The sequence below is a fragment of the Bos grunniens genome, chromosome 3, assembly GCF_055505025.1.
Source record: "Bos grunniens cultivar Pamir isolate PY7600 chromosome 3, Bosgru_T2T1.0, whole genome shotgun sequence".
In the NCBI taxonomy this organism is placed as follows: domain Eukaryota; kingdom Metazoa; phylum Chordata; class Mammalia; order Artiodactyla; family Bovidae; genus Bos; species Bos grunniens.
The window spans coordinates 34,524,346-34,536,527 of record NC_141167.1 but is presented as its reverse complement, the minus strand read 5'-3'; the positions used below and the strand labels follow the sequence as shown (position 1 = coordinate 34,536,527).

The 12,182-nt window shown below is 47.0% G+C and overlaps 1 long non-coding RNA gene and 1 other non-coding gene across 5 annotated transcripts; one reads left to right on the top strand and one right to left on the bottom strand.

The window, feature by feature from the left end:
• Positions 1 to 678: 678 nt before the first annotated feature.
• Positions 679 to 11,630, bottom strand: LOC147375453 (uncharacterized). Of its 4 annotated transcripts, none has more exons than XR_015161550.1 (3): positions 11,392 to 11,630; positions 3,752 to 4,064; positions 679 to 799 (listed from the first exon to the last, which is right to left on the bottom strand). It is a non-coding gene; the product is annotated as an uncharacterized LOC147375453 (long non-coding RNA). The 4 variants fall into 4 exon arrangements; XR_015161549.1 differs by lacking the exon at positions 11,392 to 11,630 and adding an exon at positions 9,593 to 10,421; XR_015161552.1 differs by lacking the exon at positions 11,392 to 11,630 and adding an exon at positions 10,219 to 10,300.
• Positions 7,842 to 7,944, top strand: LOC147375454 (U6 spliceosomal RNA). The gene has a single exon (XR_015161781.1). It is a non-coding gene; the product is annotated as a U6 spliceosomal RNA (small nuclear RNA).
• Positions 11,631 to 12,182: the final 552 nt, after the last annotated feature.

Here is a 12,182-nt window from a genome sequence, read left to right as displayed (position 1 = left end):
TACTAACAGAACATGCACACACACACACGGTAGATTTTGTTACACAAAGGGGTAAAGCAGATACCTGGGCTGAGATTAGGACCTGTGTTCCTGCCACTTACAAACTAACCTTGAGTGTAGGTATATAATGTAAAGTGAAAGTGTTAGTCACTCAGTCACATCTGACTCTTTGTGACTCCATGGACTGTAGCCTGCCAGGTTCCTCTATTCATGGAATTCTCCAGGCAAGAATACTGGAGTAGGTAGCCATTCCCTTCTTCAGGGGAACTTCCCGACCCAGGAATCAAACCCAGGTCTCTTGCATTGCAGGCAGATTCTTTACCATCTTAACTGCCAGGGAAGCCCAGAATATAACATAATGTTAAAAAATACTCATATCCCCATTTTACAGATGGGGAAACTGAGATACAGGGAAATTAACTAAGTTCTCCAGGGTCATACTAGTAGTGAGTAAAGTAATAGGACTTCAGACCCAAATCTGTCTGAATTCAGAGCATGGACCCTTTCATCACACCACTCTGCTTTTTTTTTTCTTCTTCTTCATTTTTGAGACCAGATTTCATCTCTCTATAGTATCTACTGTCTGAACTTCTGTAAAAATGGAACCTGATGTCATATCCTCCAGGATTATGATTATCTACTATAATGTTAGAATTAAAATAGTCATAACTCCAAGCATGCTTTCTTATTCATTCATTTAATACATTTATACTGAATCTACTTTTCCCAGACACAAGGTCCCGAGGGTGGAGCAATGAAAAAGGCAGCCATTTTCTTCTCATGGAGTTTTCAGGGTAGCCTGAGAGGAAAGCAGGAAATTAAATATATAATTCTTATATAAGAATTACACAACAATCAGTTTATTACAATGGCAGTAAATACTATAATAACAATAGCTAACACCTCAATTAAACTTACTTTGTGCCAGGGATTATTCTGAGTACCATATATTCATACAGTTTTACTCATTTATTTCTTACATGCCAGTGAGGGAAGTGAAGAAATCAGCAAAGTCTTCCTGAAGGAAGTGTCAGCTTATTCTAGAAACAGGAAGAGTTAATTTTGTTGAGAAGAAAGATCAGGAGTTTGAGTCTAGGGTGGTGCAGTCCATGTATTCACTAGCCACATGAAGCTTTAGAGTACTTGAAATGAGGCTAGGCTGAATTGAGGTGTGATATGAGTGTAAAATACATTCTGGGTTTCAAAGACAGTATAGGAAAAAATAAAGTAAAATATCTCATTGATTTTTGTATTGATTACATGTTGACAAGATGCTATTTTGGCTATAATGGGTTAAATCAAATCTATTAGTAGAACTAATTTTGCCTATTTCTTTTTACTTTTGTTTTAATGTGGCCACCAGAAAATTTTAAATAACATGTGCAGCTGATATTCTATTTTGATTGGACAGTGCTGCTGTAGAAGCCTGGGGCGTGTCAGGGAGCAGGGGCATCAGGGAAACTAGAGCCTGGAGGAGGCATGGAGAATGACGGGAAAAAAGAAAGAAGGATGCTGAGGCAAATGTAAACAGCTCACCGTCTGTCCTGCAGGTTAGAAAAAGTAATTATAACCTGTATTAACTATCTGAGATGGATGGCCTGACTAACCTACTGAAAATTGTCTCTCAGAACCAGCTCCGGCTGTGAGCCAGATTAACACTATTCTTAAACTTGGTATTGTAGATGGAAGAGGCAAGAACAGGACAAAAAAAGTAAAGAAAAATGGAGGGACATTTTAGGGTAAAAGTCAAACCCTATGAATGGTCGCTCCACCCCAGCCCTATAACACCTTCCTGCCTGCCTCTTACCTCTCTGTCCTCAATCTCCTGCTCAGCTCTTTCCATACCCCGCCCCACTCAGTTACACTCACCTCTCCGTGGGGCCTCGGATATGCTAGGCATGCTCCTACCTCAGGACTTTCGCTCCAGCTGTTCCCCTTACCTGAAAACTCTCCTCTCTGGTATCACATGGTTGCCTACCTTAACTCTTGGTTCAAATGTCACCTTCCCAACAAGGCCTACCTTGACCATGTTGTTTAAAATTGTACTCAGTGGCACCCCCTTACCTTACTTGGTTTTTTCCCCCATAGGATTTATAATTTATTTCTAGCATACTATTTTCCTAAGTTTATTGTTAATCTGCCTACTAGAAAGCATTCTCCCTAAGACATTGACCCCAGTTTTATTTCCCTTATGACCCCCAATCCCCAGCTGGTAGGAGTAAGTGTCAGTGGCACTAATCAGTGTGTTACTGGTCATTAAATAGGAATCCTCCATGCACTCTCCTCTCCTGAAGAAAAGGACTTTTTTCTCCCTTTCCTGGAGGTGGACTTGATTAACATTGCTTTCCACTCAGCTTTTACTCCTCAGGGTTCTGCCCTGTTCTGGATCCCAGTTCTACCCGCGAAAGGGTAGAGAAACGGCTGCTGCTACCAGACAGCTTCGGGGGCTGGGAGCTGGGATTCCTGGTACCCTCCGGGCTTTGCCCAAGCGCAGATCAGGGGTTCCGTCCGGACTCTCTTGAGAGGCTGAACAAGCTACTTGGTGGATCAAGGAGGAAAAGGAGGGAGACAGTTGTCCCATACTGGGCAGTGGTTTTCAAGCCTGGGTACGGGGACTAGATATATCAACATCACCTGGGAACTTAAAAGAAACACATAGCCTATGGCTCCAACCTAAACCCACCAGTCAGAAACAGGAGGGTGGGGTGGAGCGTCATCGACTTAATTAAATCGTTCAGTTAAATAAATGAACAAAGCCTCATTCTGATTCTGATGCACTCAAGTGTGAGAAGCCTCCGGCTAGGGGAAAGGAGGCACTCAGAGCTTTGAAGGCAGGGAGGGACTTTAAAAAGTCAGGCCAGAGGACAGGTCCCTCGGGCAGGCTAGCTCAGGGTGGGTTCCCTGCACCGGAGGCAGCGCGGGGTGGTCTGACCTGGGAAGTTAAAGGCCAGCGTTGTTCGCAGGTCCTCCACCCCCACCCCAGGAAAGTCCCGCGGCGCGGCCGTGACCTTCTGACGGCCACGGCCCTCTCCAGGCTGGGCTGTCTGGAGCCCTGGGCGCAGGCGCTGCACTCGGGGTGCGCTCTCTTCACCACAGCCAGGCCACCGCCCCTCCCGCTGGGGTCCCCCCCACGCCCCCCCCCCCCCGCCCCGCCGAGTCCTTGGGCTTCAGCCAGCAGAGTCCCTCCCTCTGCCCCCGGCTGCCAGCCGCCTCAGGCCCCTCTGGCTGTCTTCTCTATCTTTGATGGAGCTCTGTCTCTATTTTTCTCTCTTCCTGCCCGATGTGTTCTCCTTGCCTCTCTTTATTTTTCATTCTCATACTTTTTTTTTTTTTTTTAAACAGTTACTAAGCTCCCATGATGTGCCCTGGGTGGTCCTAGGCTCTGGGCAGTGAGCACTGAAAACAAGCAAACCTGTGGGCAGGGAGCTTACTGGGTCTTGAATCCATCTCTCCCCACCTTCCTCTGCTGCCTCTGCACCCCAGCTCTCCCCTGCCTTCTCAGCACTGGCTGTTCTTCCCTCTACCTCTCCTGGTCATATCTAAAGGAACTTTTCTTTGGGTCCCATGGTAGGAAAAAAAAGCCTACTTCTGTCTGTTATAAAGTTGCAGTTAAAATGGCAATCTTACCTTCAAGGACACTAGTTTCAAATGTTAGCCGCTATGGACACCTCAACCAAAATTAGTTTATTAGTTTAATGCAGACAGTCAGATCCTATGAGGTCACCTAGTATCTACCTATTAATACACTGACCTTTGTGCTGCTGCTGCTGCTGCTGCTAAGTCGCTTCAGTTGTGTCCAACTCTGTGCGACCCCATAGACGGCAGCCCACCAGGCTCCGCCATCCCTGGGCTTCTGCAGGCAAGAACACCGGAGTGGGTTGCCATTTCCTTCTCCAGTGCATGAAAGTGAAAAGTGAAAGTGAAGTCGCTCAGTCGTCCAACCTTTGTGCTAGACAGTCATTCGAGAAAATGCATGCGTGCATCCAACGATGTATTGAAGACAGTCTTCGCTGGAGATTGTTCAGAAGGAGCTCTGTCCAATAGATGGTGTGCTTCACAGCGCTCTGAAAAAATTAAAACAATGATGCAGAGTGACCAAACAATGCCGCATTTAACCCTTTCAACCTCTCTTCTAGGTGAATAAGACTGTATAATAATTTGATAGATATGGAAACTGAGGCTGAGAGACCATGCACCTTGTCCAAGTACCTATAACTGAAAAGCTGCATGACCAAGATTTAACCCCCTGTATGACTGACTCCTGAGTTGGTTCCCATTAACCTTCAAGGCCAGCTTGGAGGGAAGGGTACCACAAAGAAGATGGAGGTGAGGAAGGAGGAGTGGAATGGCTCTAGAGAGAAAACTTCTGAGTACTAAACTGAGGTTTGGGTGATGCTGTGTGTTATTAATGAAGTTTCATGATCTCTCTGGATCCTCCTTATAGGTAAAATGTAGAGCTTGGCTCTTTGGCTACAAAAGCCTCCTTCAGATATAATATATAGGTTAGCACATAGGGTCTGGAGCCAGACTAGCCGAGCTGGAAATTTGCTTCCACTACTGACTTGCTGCGTGATCTTGGATAAGTCACTTAAGCCTTCTGGGCCTCAATTTTATCATCTGAAAGATTGCTATAATGGTTACTGCTTCCCTGGGCAGATAACAGGTAAACAGTTTTTAAGGTTAGGAAGGCTATTTAGCACAAAGTAAGTACCCAGTGAATGTTACCTGGTTCTTTTGTTATCCCAGCTCTAAATGGAGGCTTCTTCACCCAGGCCAGGAACCTGTCACGCTGCAGCCCAGGCCTATCTCATGCCTGGCTCATGCCCAGTCTAAGCCCTTTCTTTCGCAAAGAAATGAAAGTCATGATCTCTAGGTCCTGATTGTGAAGAAACCAGGATATCCTAGGAGTCTTGGAACCCAGTGGATTTTCAGTCTGGTTCACCCACAGAGGAGATAGTTTAGTATAGAAGAGTTAGAAACTTTTCATCATTAAATGTATCTGCTTCCACAAAGGTTTTATGCAAAACTCAAAGCATGTTATCTTCCTTTCAGGTGGGCTAGACTAGAATCCAAAGTCAGCGAAGACAGTTTTGCATGCATGCCTGCTCAGTTGTATCTGACTCTGTGACCCCTTTTCACCAGGCTCCTCTGTCCATGGGAATTCCCAGGCAAGAATACTGGAGCGGGTTGTCATTTCCATCTCCATGGGATCTTCCTGACCCAGGGATCCTGACTGCATCTCTTTCGTCTCCTGCATTGGCAGGCAGATCCTTTACCAGCTGACCCACTGGGGAAGCTCAGTATTACGTTGTGCCAAAGAGCAGGTCCTTTGTGTGGTGGTTGATTGATCATCCTAGTGGGAGGACCTTAACTGGTTTTGAGTTTCGATTTTCTTTATTTTAAAATGAGCTTGACAGCAGCATCTATCTCATGGCAAATTTGTAGAAATGAAATGAAAAATTGCATACAAGCATTGAACACAGTGGCTAGCACACAGTAATCATAGGATGGATATTGGCTATGGTCATAGTAATAGACCTCATGGATTTTGTACTTTGAATTTTAGTTTCCTCATCTAAAAAATGGGAACAAAAATATTATATATACAGTCTGCCACATACTGTCTTCCTAAAGGGATAGAGAAGTGTGTTGAACATCATAAACCTTCACATAAGTATGAGGGAACAGTCCCTGGCATTTTTCCAATGTGTAGCTTGTCTCCCCTTTCCCAGCTCCCAGCCCTGCCGAGCAGTCACACAGAGCCACGTACCATCACCTGCACAGGTGTCTGCTGTTTCATGCCCCAGTGCCTGTGATCTTTGCACAACTCAATTTCTCTGTCTGGTATGCCCTTCCCCTCATCCTTCAACTTACATACCTCTTGCAGGATGCCTAAGAAACCTGACTCATTCTCCAAGGCCCAGCTCCCAAGGGTCTCCTCTCTCAAATCCTCTTAGATCCAACCAGCCAGTCAGTCATCTCATCCCTGCTTTGTAACCCACTGTAATGGTTCAGACTGCCATCACCTTGCATTACAACTATTGTTTAACCTTCCATTTAATGGCAACAAGGATGAAGCACATAAGTTCTGGAACCTGAGTTCCAGTCCTGACTCTCACACGTATTAGCTGTGTTACCTGGGTAAAGTATAACTTACCTTCTCTGTGCCTTAGTTTCCCTGTCTGCCAAGTAGGGATGATAATAATATCTCCCTCATATGGCTGTTGTTGAGGCGAGTCACCCTTAAACAGAATAGTGGCTGGTGCATAGTAAGTACTGTGTAAATTTCAACTTTCATTAGTGTTTCTGTCTTTCTTATCTAACGGCACAGACTGGGACTTTTCCTCAGTACCTACAGTGAGCCCTGGCACACAGGAGGAGCTCAGCAAATGATTGTTGAATGAGTGGCTCAGAATCCCAAGGTCATAAATTCTTCTGTCTCCATTCAGTCATCTCTGCTCCCCACCAGATCCTGCCTGCCCTCCACTTCTCCTTAGAAGTGGGTCTTTGTAGCTTCCGGTCTCCTTTTAGTACCGGTGCTGCTTTCTCCATCAGAGGTTTCCCCTCCTCTTGTCCAGCTTCCTCCTTGGCTTTTCTGACCCTGCGTTGTCTTCTCCCACCGGAGCCCACAGCCCTTCTTCAGACCCCACCTGCCAACACATTGTTCCCCCCCATGCAGCCTCTGCTTCTGATCCTTCCGGAGTTTGTATTCTCTACTGAATTAATTCCAGAGCTTTCCAGGTCCTCCAGTATTTGGATCCCCACCACCATGAATTTATCTTCTCAAGAAGGGTTTGCTTGGGTGCTTCTCTGAGCATGGTGAAGACCTCACCATCCTACCATCCAGTCATCTATCCACCCATCCATCTCCCCACTTATCCTCTCACCCAGAGCACCCATACATCTGTTCACCCACCTACCACTCATCACCTTTCTGTTATTTATCCATCTTGACCTATCTTCTCACCTACCCACAGACCCACCAGCCAAATTACCGTCCATCCATGCAGCCTTCCATTCATCCCTCTGTTTATCCACCAGATCAATTAACATTCACTATATACACCCCCCTCTCCAGTCACTATATGGAATACAGACTTGAACAAGAAAAGCTGGTTTCCTATTTCACGTAGTTAAAAATCTACCTGGGGAAATTAGAAAACGGAACCACAATTTGTGGCCAAAGGTAGTTTGTGTCATATGGGTGTTATGGCAGGTTATTAGAGTCCATAGGTGAGCTTCAGGGATCTGGAATTCCGTGGGTGACAAGGTGTGCGTGGTGTCTGTTTATATATGTGTGTGTTTTCAGGGAAGAGGCTCATGGCTTTCACGACATTCTCAAAGGGGGGTCCCTAGGAAGCACTAGAGGCTGCATAAGGAGAAGCGTGAAGAAGAGATAGCCCTAGTTCAGGGCCTTGAGGTGGAGGAAAAGTGGAACTAACATTGATTTTAGGCCCACTGTATTATGAACTGAATGTTTGTATCCCCTTAAATTCATAGCTTAAAGCCCTAACCCTAAGGTTGGGAGGAAATTAGGTTTAGATGAGATAATGAGGGTGGAGCCCCTGTGATGGCATTGTTATTGTTGTGTTAGTCACTCAGTTGTGTCTGACTCTTTTGAGACCCCATGGACTGTAGCCCGCCAGGCTCCTCTGTCCATGGAATTCTCTAAGCAAGAGTACTAGAGTGAGTAACCATTCCCTTCTCCAGGGACTCTTCCTGACCCAGGGATCAAACCCTGGTCTCCTGCCTTGCAGGCAGATTCTTTACCTTTTGAGCCACCAGGAAAGCCACTATGATGAGATTAGTGATTAATGACCTTATAAAAAAAAATGAGGATGTTCTTACTTTGGCAGTAGTATACTAAAATTGCAAGGATACAGAGGATTAGCATGGCCCCTGCTCAAGGTTGATACACAAATTCATGAAGCGTTCCATATTTTTCTGTGACAATCTAAAGGGATGGGACGGTGGGGGGTGGGAGGGAGGTTCAAGAGGGGGAAACATACGTATAGTTATGGCTGATTCACGTTGTATGGCAGAAGCCAGCACAACATTGTAAAGCAATTATCCTCCAACTAATAAATTTAAGAAAAAAAAGAAGAGGAGGAGACATCAAAACTTCCTCCCTCTGCCATGTGAGGATACAGCAGGAAGACAGTCATCTACAAGCAAGGAAGAGGGTCCTCACCAGACCTGACCATGTAGACAGACACCCCGATGTCAGACTTCCAAGCCTCCAGCACCATGAGAAATAGATGTCTGTTGTTTAAGCCATCCAGTCTTTGGCATTTTGTGATAGTAGCCTGAGCTGACTAAGGCTCTATATGCTAGGCACCACTTCTTCTAGTTACGGAAACTTAGACATGTCCTTATCTGGAATATAGGAATGAAAGAGAAATATGGCCAAGGAAATGAGCTTTCCCCAAGCACCAGCTAGGCAGAATCTTCTTATTGAACGCTTACAACAACCTTTCAAATCGGCATATTATCCCTATTTTACAGAAGAGGAAGCTCAGAGAGGTAAAGTAAGGACCACAGTCACACTGTCATATGGGGCACAAAGGATGTGAATCCAGGTCACTGGGGCTCTAGGGCCCAGGAGCTCTGCCCCTCCCCCAGGCTTGTTTATGGATCAAGGGTGACCCTGAGTGAGTGAGTGCTTTTGAGCTGTAGAACCCCGCTCAGGCTAAGAGAAGATGCGGTTGTTGTCTGTGCTTAGAGAAATGTTAAAAGAATTTTACAAGCCTCAGGAATTGCTGTCATTAAAATTTCAACAACCTTTTCCTGCAGATTCTGCCCATGGAAAAGGTCAGTGAGTGTTGGTTCTCACCCAGGGAGTGTTATCACAGTGGTTTCCAGGAACAAGGCTGGCACAGGGCAGACACTTAGGAAGCACTCATAGGTGGGTCTGTTGACAGAAAAGTGCCCTCAGCCCCCAGCCAACCTCTGTGGCCCCCGTCTGCTGGGGGAGTAGGGGTGGGCAGCAGCCTGTTCCATCACAGCTGGCAAAATAGATGTCACCTTAAAACTGCCCCAATGCTTGGAACCAGGGGCCCCACCAGCAGGGTGTACCGTCACTCAGGTCCAGGGGTTTCTGAAACTTCAAGAAAGCTTGTGTCCAGGCCAGCTGCCCATCCAGACTCTCTCCAGGCTGCCACTACTGCCTTCCCTCACTGAAGGAGTTCAAACCCAGGTTGAAAACCACTAGACTTCTTGCAAAAAGGAGATTGAACTGAATGACCCTTCAGCTCCCTTCTGGTCATGTAAGACTGGGATGAATTAAGGGAGAAAATGTTTTTTCAACTAAAACTCTTTTCTCCTTGAAGGCAAGGACCGTGTAATTTGTTGATTTGGCCTTATAACCAGATATACCCTCCCTCACCATCCCCTCAGCCACCACCCTAGTCTGAGACACGCTGGTGTGACCCTGAACCACTCCCGCTGCTTCCTCACTGGTCTCCCTTTACGCAGTCTATTCCGTCCCGGTCAGACTGGCCTTTCTAAACGGATTGTATTAGACCTCTGGCCTTCTCCTTGCTGAGTTACAAGGCCAAAAGTTTTTACCAACTTCTCCGCATTCTTAACTTACCTCTTTACACTCTGTGCTATTCCACCGATGCTCTGGCCAGCTCTACACCTCCCCCAATTCATGTTCTCCTGGGCTGTTTTTCTGCTCCCAGAACCCTCAGATTCCCCAGTGAACTCCTCTTCAGCCACTCAACAGGGAGCCAACTGTTCCCCTGAATCTGGGTAGGTGGCCTTCTCTGCGCTCCACAGTACCTGCAGGCTTCTTCACTCTGTATTGTAATTTTCTGGTCCATTTTCTGTCTCTCCCACCAGCTGTAAGCTCCGGGCAGGCTACATCTGTGATTGCTTGTTTATCATATTCTCAGTGTCCAGCCTACAAGACCTAAGACCCTCACTCGTAAGAGGTGCTTAATGAACACATTTGCATTCCTTCCAGCACGACTCTTCTTGGAGGCAAGGTCAGATTCCTTGCCCCCACTCTTGAGAGGCCTCTCTGCAGAGGCCCCCAATGTGGAAACCATTAGCGCGCCCTCCCCCTGCCCTTAACTGAATTTGCTCGGAAGAGGCAGGAGCTTTTGGAAGCACCTGAATCCGATTATAGAGCTTGGAAGCAAAGCCAGGCATAATTGGGCTGCCTCACCCACCCCACCCCACCCCCCTTTTTTAGCCAGATGACCAGCATCCTACCCCCGCAAGGGGCCCTCCTGCTTCTCTGCTAGCCTGTGCTGGCTTGACAGCTCAGCCACCACTGAATGGGCAGCTGCAGCCGCATTTAGAGAGGGTGAGGCAGAGACACTCCCTTCAACTCTGACATTCAGTCCGTCTCCTGTGACTCAGGTTGCCCCTGGGGCTGCAGGACACGAGCAGGGCTAGCCCTTTCATTAGATATCTGTGACATGGGAAAAGGTCAGACAAGTGGACTGTGCTGCTGAGTCACCGAGCGTGAGTGTCCATCCTGGCAACCTGCCCATCGCAAGGGGTACCCGTTTGCCCTTTGAAGGTGGTTTGATTCCTGGGATAGATTCAATGCAGGGCATGCGGGGGAAGATGTCTGTTTCTGTAAAAGGAACCTAAGTAACATGGTTGGGAGGAGAGCTGTCTTTGGAGTCAGACACACCTGCTTTGGAGTCTCAACTCTACAGCACTGGCTGCAGTCCCAGAAGCAAGTTCTTAACTTCCCTGACTCTCAGACCTTCATTTATATGGTGTATGCATGCTAAGTTACGCATACTAAGTCGCTTCAGTTGTTTCTGACTCTTTGAAATCCTATGGATTGTAGCCCGCCAGGCTCCTCTGTCCATGGGATTCTCCAGGCAAGAGTACTGGAGTTGCTTACCATGCCTTTCTCCAGGGGATCTTCCTGACCCGGGGATCAAATCCTCTACTCTTATGTCTCCTGCATTGGCACGCGGGTTCTTTACCACTAGTGCCACCTGGGAAGGAGGCCATCCTACACCTAAGGCACAGAGCTCCTGTGAGAATAAATGAGGTAAAGGATGTGAGAAGCTTAGCAGAGAGCTTGGCGAACAGCAAATGGTCCATGAATGGTAGGTATTATTGTTTGGACACGCTGAGTGGGTACTTGATCCCCAGGGAACATGGTGTCTCCTCACAGTCACCAGGGTCTTGGCCCCCACCTACCACATCCATAGTCACATAGTTCTGGCTTGGGGCAATTTAGTTAAAACGGGGATGAGCCAAGAAGAAATGAAAAGGAAGTAAAAGGCTAGTGACATTTAAAAAATTTTACTATCTCACATGGACAAATTGTTTCCTCATGGTTGTGCTGGTCTCAGTGGAAACCAGATGCATAGGTAGACACAGGGCCACACACAGGCGGCCAGGCAAGCAGGCTCTTACCGTCTCTGCCTTGTCGTCCTGGACAGCTGGAGAAAGCTGACCTCTGAAACACACACTCCTTTACCATTCACTGAATTCCCAGCCCCCAGGGTTGCGCCCTTTGGCTCTTGGCTCAGTATCCTCCCTCCATCCAATGCTCTACTCCTCCAAGTAGAGGGAAAACATCAAAGAACTCTTCGGACATCGCAGAGAAGACCAAATTTGCTCAGCGTCATTTGGCAAGCTGTTTAACCTCCCTTGTAACCTAGCTATCTTTAGCCTCCTAGATGCTATTTTGAAATGTCAAACTAGCAAATACTGCTTCCAGAATGGTTCTGATATGGGATGTGACAGGATGCTTGGGGGAAGGGAGACGAGTGGGAGGTGGGGATGGGAAGGGAGCTTTCTGGTAGAGGGGGAGAAAATGCACTAACTTTACAACCGCCAAGTCTCTCCCTTCTACTGGCTCAGCCACCTCCTCTGGAAAGCCAGCACACTTAAGGGCCAATGGGGGCATTGAGTCCCACCTGGACTTAACCTCGAGGGATGTCTGCCTATCTGACTCTGGAGCCAGACCTGGATGTCCCATTAGCCAAAAGAGCAAACTGACTCTCGTGTACCCAGTACAGTCTAAAAATATTCATTCATTCTCTCACTTATTCACTCATTCATTCAGCAGGTATTTACTGAGTAGTAACTATGTGCCAGGCATGGTACTAGGCACTGGGAACACAAAGATAGCTTGCAAAGATTGATACCCATTGGAATCATCTGGGCAGTTGATTAAACTAGCGCCCCTCCTGCAAGAGTCA